Source organism: Coffea arabica, chromosome 3e (genome assembly GCF_036785885.1).
Source record: "Coffea arabica cultivar ET-39 chromosome 3e, Coffea Arabica ET-39 HiFi, whole genome shotgun sequence".
NCBI lineage: Eukaryota > Viridiplantae > Streptophyta > Magnoliopsida > Gentianales > Rubiaceae > Coffea > Coffea arabica.
Genome location: NC_092315.1, coordinates 45,894,244 through 45,900,243, shown reverse-complemented (window position 1 = coordinate 45,900,243; position 6,000 = coordinate 45,894,244). Strand labels below are relative to the sequence as shown.

Below are 6,000 nucleotides of genomic sequence, written 5' to 3'. Positions count from 1 at the left end.
TGTTGGCGGATAGGGAAGATCAGACGAAGGATATCAATGGGGATCTGGGGCAATTTGGGACATTCATTAAAAAATTTGTCTAACATCACTAAAACTCTTGCAGTCAACGTTAGATCAATGGCGGCAAGGGGCTAGGTGTTATACAATTCTTAGAATGGTGGAGCTTTCCGTAATATGTCCAAACTTGGAGGTCTGATTTGTAGTTTGGTCAAACCTCAAGGAAGGTCAATGTAATTAACCCTTTATAAATAAAACTTGAAAGGGGTAAAAAGTAACTTATGACAAAGTTGGGAGGGCAATGTGATATTATTTTTCTTAACAGCAAATAGGTCCAATATTAAAGATTTTTGAAAACTTTTGAGGAAGCGGTCGATTGCCCTGTCCGTCCACCCCGTGGTCCATCCTTGACTCTTAACTCATCCACTCAAGTTAAAGTTCGGCCCAAGACATCACAATTGATCCAAGACTAAAATACTATTAGTATGATAGATAATCAGGAAAATAATTTAAGCTAGTTTTGTTTAATTTCACAAGATGTAATATCATTTATTTAAAATATAACTCACTTTTTATATATTATAAACATATAATAACTTTTGTACATCCCACACAATGATATTAAAATTGATATATGATATCCACTCAATGATCCAACCACACCCAACAGCATCAACTCATCTATCCAACATTTTAAGTAATTTAAACGGTAAACAAACTCGAAATAACTAAGATTACCTTGGCTAATAGAAAAAGAAAGGTTCCTTAGCTTCTCCCATGTACTTGGATTGGAATTTCCTAAGCGCTTATCTTGAAAAATTGAAGAGGAAATGGAAATGTTTAGAGAAGAAGAATAAGAAAGAAGAAACCAAAAGAACATTTGGTAAAGTTTTGCCATAGTAACCCCGCTGCCTCTCTCATATTCTACCAACACAATATTTTCTATTTTCACATTAAAAATCTTCAATTCCATTGGCTTTCAACTTCAATCCCAAGGTTTCTATATTTTTTCAGAAGCCCCTACTTGAAGGACATGGATTTGTTTCCTTTGTTTAGAGGCTTCGGGACAAAAATTGGCCAGTTATTTTTTAGGAAAACTCAAGTTCATCAGTAATTATGGCAAAGAAATTGGAGGATGTTTAGCAAAGATTTGCTATTTCCTGCAGGAACATGGTGGAGTGATTGTGGACGAACATGATACGTTTTGAAGATTTGCTATTGTTTCCATATTTATTATTTTCTTTTGAGATATTTTTAAAAACCTCCCCTAACCCCCTTTAAAACTAATTTTTTATAGTAAATTAACCAAATTAAAAATAATAATAACAATAAAAAATGATTTCCAGAATGACAAGAATATTTCATATAAAAGCGCCCCTCAAACTATTACTAGTTGATTGACTTAGAATCAAAAGGGAATATTAGTTAAAAATAGAAAATAGACAAGGTCTGTTTGATAGGTATATTTTTTTTGGTTTGCTTTCAAAAGACAAGTTTTTTTAATAATTGTCTATGAGAACCTTCAAAATACATCCCAAATTTTTAAAATCCACACCCCAAAATATTCAAAACCATACTAGGTTTTTCTTTATTTCCTTTCTTATTCTTCCTCCTCCCCATCTCAATCCACCATTGTTCGTCGCACCTCCACCCATGCCAATATCTTCACAAGTTCTGCCGCTCCATCTTTTCTTTCTCTCTTTCTCTCTCTCTCTCTCTCTCCTTCCCTCTCCTCCTCCTCTCCTCTCTCCCTCTTGCCCCTATCCCACCCCCTCCCCTTCTCCTTTCCCCCGCCACCCTTTCGCCCACCTCACCCCTTCTCCTTCCCCCTCTTCCTCCACTTCACTCTTCAACGTGACCTCTAGTCGCACAACCAGAAAGCATGACCAAAGGTTGCATCCTAGGGAAAGGGGAATAGGGGAGAATGGGAGGAGATGAGGATGAGGGAAAGAGAGAGGAGGAGAGGAATGCGGGGAGGGAGGAAGGGAGAGGGAGAGAGAGAGAGAGAGAGAGAGAGAGAGAGAGAGAGAGATAAAGCAGCAGAGGTGTCGATTGGCACTGATTGGAGCAATGATAGGAGCAAGAGGAGGAAGAAGAGAGGAAAGAGATGAAACTTTTCTTTTGATTTTATTTTTATAAATTCTACAATAAGTTATAGTAAAATTTTATATAAATCACCCAAAAAACGCACCATTAAAAATGTACCTCAAGATTAGAAGCATGTTTGGATTCCTATTTTTCATGGAAAAAATTTTCATACATATTTTTCAATCATCTTTCTATTTCATTATATGAAATCATTATAATATATTTTTCTATAAAAGCTCCAAAAAATTATAAAAACAAAAGAAAACTAAAGTTAGGAAGTATCAACGTAAATGGGGCAAATTGCAATACTTTCTACAAAAACTTCAAAAGTTATAAAAAAAATGAGATCTAAAGTAAGGAAGTGTCAATGTAAGTGGGGGCAAATCGCAATGCTAGCATTAGCACAGAATTCAGTAACAATGTCTACTTTTCATAGAACTACACAAAACAAGAAAATCAAAGAATTGGACACGAAATTTTGTTAATTTGGAATCAAGATTTACACATAGAATTCTTAAACTTTTAGTATTGGAACTTGGAAGATTTTAACTAAGAAGTAGACAAGAGAAAGTATGGCCTCTTCAAGAAAAAAACACCACAATAGATAGAAATACAAAATATAATAAAATATATTATATTTTTTGAATTATTTCTTTCACTTACAGGTCCATTATTTCACATGATTACTAAGAAATTTCCATCTTTATTAATGAAACAATAACAACTCTCACGAAAAGTTTGGTTTAATAGAAAGGAAATAATTTTAATGGAAAAATAAGTAAATCAAAGTAGAAAAATCATTTCTAACCATCTTGTTTGAATTACGTAGACAAAGAAAAGAAAATAAACACCAAATATTTTGGAGAAGAAAGGGAAGAATAGATTATGTGTACTTACATTTTATCCATAACTTTTTTACTCTTTACTCTTTTTGTTACGCCACACCACCCATATCGGGTGGCAATGACATCTTAACCAGAATTTAATAAAATCTAATTGTAAACATATTTTAACACTTTACCCACTTTTTTTGTGTATTATCATATTTATCTTGTTATTCTTATGAAAAAATTATGAAATAATAATATCTAAATAGGACTTTTAATCTTTTCTGGGAGGATGAAATTATAGGAACTACTAAAATATAGAAAAAATTTTAAAATGTTTAACAAATATCATTCTAAATTTTAATATTCAAGATTTTCAAAATTTTTGCATTCTAAATTATGGTTAATTTAGTACAAGTGATTCAATTGTTACTCTCCATATAACTAAGTAAAATTTCCTAAGTTGTAAGGGTAGAAAAGTTATTTGACCATCATTTGAGTCACGGATTGGATCCCAAAATGGCTAACAGGGAGGTAAGTAATAGTTTCAAAATTTTATAAAATGAAGGTGAAATTATTAGAAATCTCAGGGGAGATATCTAAAATTATCCATTTTGTTTTTCTTAGTTATTTTTATATTTTGCCATTTTCCTTTTCTTTTTTGTTTTTACTAGCTTTGTGCCTATAAATTTGCCTAGCCGGAATAGCAATAAGTAAACTTTCATCACACCAATTGTTCATGAGCGCCTAAGGTTATAAGCCTTTAATTGAATCTTGTTCTTGAAAAAAGATTGAGTATATCTGTGACAGCCCCACTTTCCCCTAAGGCGAACTAAAGGGGTTAGCGGACTGCCTGCCCAGCTCTCGCCAGGACTACGGTACAGTTTACGTCGATCTATAACGTTCCGGAACATCCCATTGCACGTAAACAAGTCAAAAGAGTCAAAATAAAAAAAACGAAAAAATTTGCCGAAGATGAATAGTGCAGGCCACGTCAGAATCCGGCATTCCGGCCGGATTCAGTCCAGTGACTTTTCGTTCAAAATTTTCCTTTTGCCGTTTGAAATCCAAATCGATTCAAAGTTCAGCCAAACATCAACCAAGCATATATACATTGAAATCCAACATTCCAAGCCAAATCGGCATACCAAAATATCCAACTAATCCATACATGTACAATAACCAATTACAAACCAAACATTGGAGGAAACAAAACACTTAGGGTTTCACCCTCAAGGAGCTATTCAAAATACATGTACATGAGCTCAACTTGTCATTCAACTATTACAATCTTTTCCAAAAGTGTTCATTTTCCTGTAAGGAAAACAAATGGAACGGTGTGAGCTAAAGCTCAGTGAGCAACTATCACAATAGCAGTTAAGATCACATAAGCATAACCATTCAAGTCAAGTATACAATTTCGAAGTAAAGCAATTCAGTGAAAGGATACGGTCGGCTCTCAAGAGCCCATTTCCACGCTTACATTCTTGATCCACACTCATTGACCCTCCGTCAATGTTAAAAGTACCAAACCGTAGACCTCACTTCACTTCCATTCCTTCCACCCAACATACCCCAACCGGGCCCGCACTCCATTCAGTCATTTTGGTAATACTCGAGTATACCGGAACCAAAGGTCTCATTACCACAAGGTTCCTCAGTACAGTCCCCGTGGCATGACAATTTTCACGACCAAGCCCTCGCCGGCTCGATCCAATTGACTACCAAACGGGGTTGAGCTCAGTAATACAGTGAAGCCATTGGACATTCGCCCAAATGACACCAAATCAGTTTCCAAGAATGGAATTCAGTATCCAGTATATCAAGTTCAGTAATGCAGTAAAACGGTAGCCAATCAGTGATACTATCAAAAGGGGTGAGGGCGGTCAAGTACACCCTCACCTTAATCAATTCCAATATCCAAGTAAGCCTTCAAGGCATCACATATACATTTAGCAAAGCCACATAGTAACAATTAAGTGAGTAGTATACTCACCAAGTGAGAAAATGATGTTTCATGCACCGTCGTTAAACGAACGTCGTGCACCACCGTTTCCTCCTAGAACAAGTGAACAATTACCATAAGACTCGATAACGAGTCACAAAGCCAAGCCAATTATAACCCAATAGGGTTTCATATGCATAAACAAGCATAATAGCAAACCAGAAAATCAAGCATTGGAACTCATTCGTCCCAACGACAAAAATAGTTTTTGGCCTCCAAAAGCGGTAATGGCACAAAATACGCTACGCTTATCGGATGAGGGCGAAAGACCCACCATCTCGAAGCTATGAAACAGGGCTACAACAATGTAGAAGGCCTCTCAGTCCAAATCCTAGCACAACTAGGTCAAAAATGCAGAAAATCCCGCCAGAACCGCAATTGCAGGTTCCAAAATCACAGAAAACTGTAATACGTCTATCTCAGCCTACACAGATCCAAATGCATTGATTCCAAAGGCAAATGAAAGCTAAGACATCAAGCTACCATTCATCAGAAGACACCAACTTCAAATTCCAAACCAAATCCAGTCAAAACAGGCAATTACTATCCCAGTTCGGAAATTCTGTTCACCAAAAACAGCAACAGTAAAAACGGCATAACTCTCTCTATACTGGTCCAAATGCCCTGAAATTTTGCAGGCACATCAAACTCATCAATACCTACAACTTTCATGTTTTGAGCAAAGTCCAATTCGGCCTCTAGCTATGACCTAAAATTTCGGACAGAATAGGGGTTCATGAACCCTAACTTTTCACATTTCATTCCAAATCCAAAATTGATTGCATTTCACAACAATTCACACCTACTAGAGCCAAAGCCCCTTATTACCAACCATCATACTAGTCCACAACATCAAAATCATATGAAACCAGAAAATTCCTCATAAAATTAAAAACTTCAACAAATCAAGCCAAACCAAGAAATAAATCATATAATCCATCACTTTAGCCACTTCTAAGCCAAACATAAACATCATTAGGTGTAGTAGAGGTTCAACCATCACTTACCAAGTAATCAAGAGAGATAGGGAGTGTGGACACCTTAGCTCTCCAAAAAAAACTTCACTAAGCACTCAAGAGCACC

At 35.9% G+C, this 6,000-nt stretch overlaps 1 long non-coding RNA gene across 1 annotated transcript; it reads right to left on the bottom strand.

Moving 5' to 3' along the window:
* Positions 1 to 3,995: 3,995 nt before the first annotated feature.
* On the bottom strand, positions 3,996 to 4,975 carry LOC113737832 (uncharacterized). Its single transcript, XR_003459988.2, has 2 exons — positions 4,909 to 4,975; positions 3,996 to 4,226 (listed from the first exon to the last, which is right to left on the bottom strand). It is a non-coding gene; the product is annotated as an uncharacterized lncRNA (long non-coding RNA).
* Between the last annotated feature and the right edge of the window lie 1,025 nt (positions 4,976 to 6,000).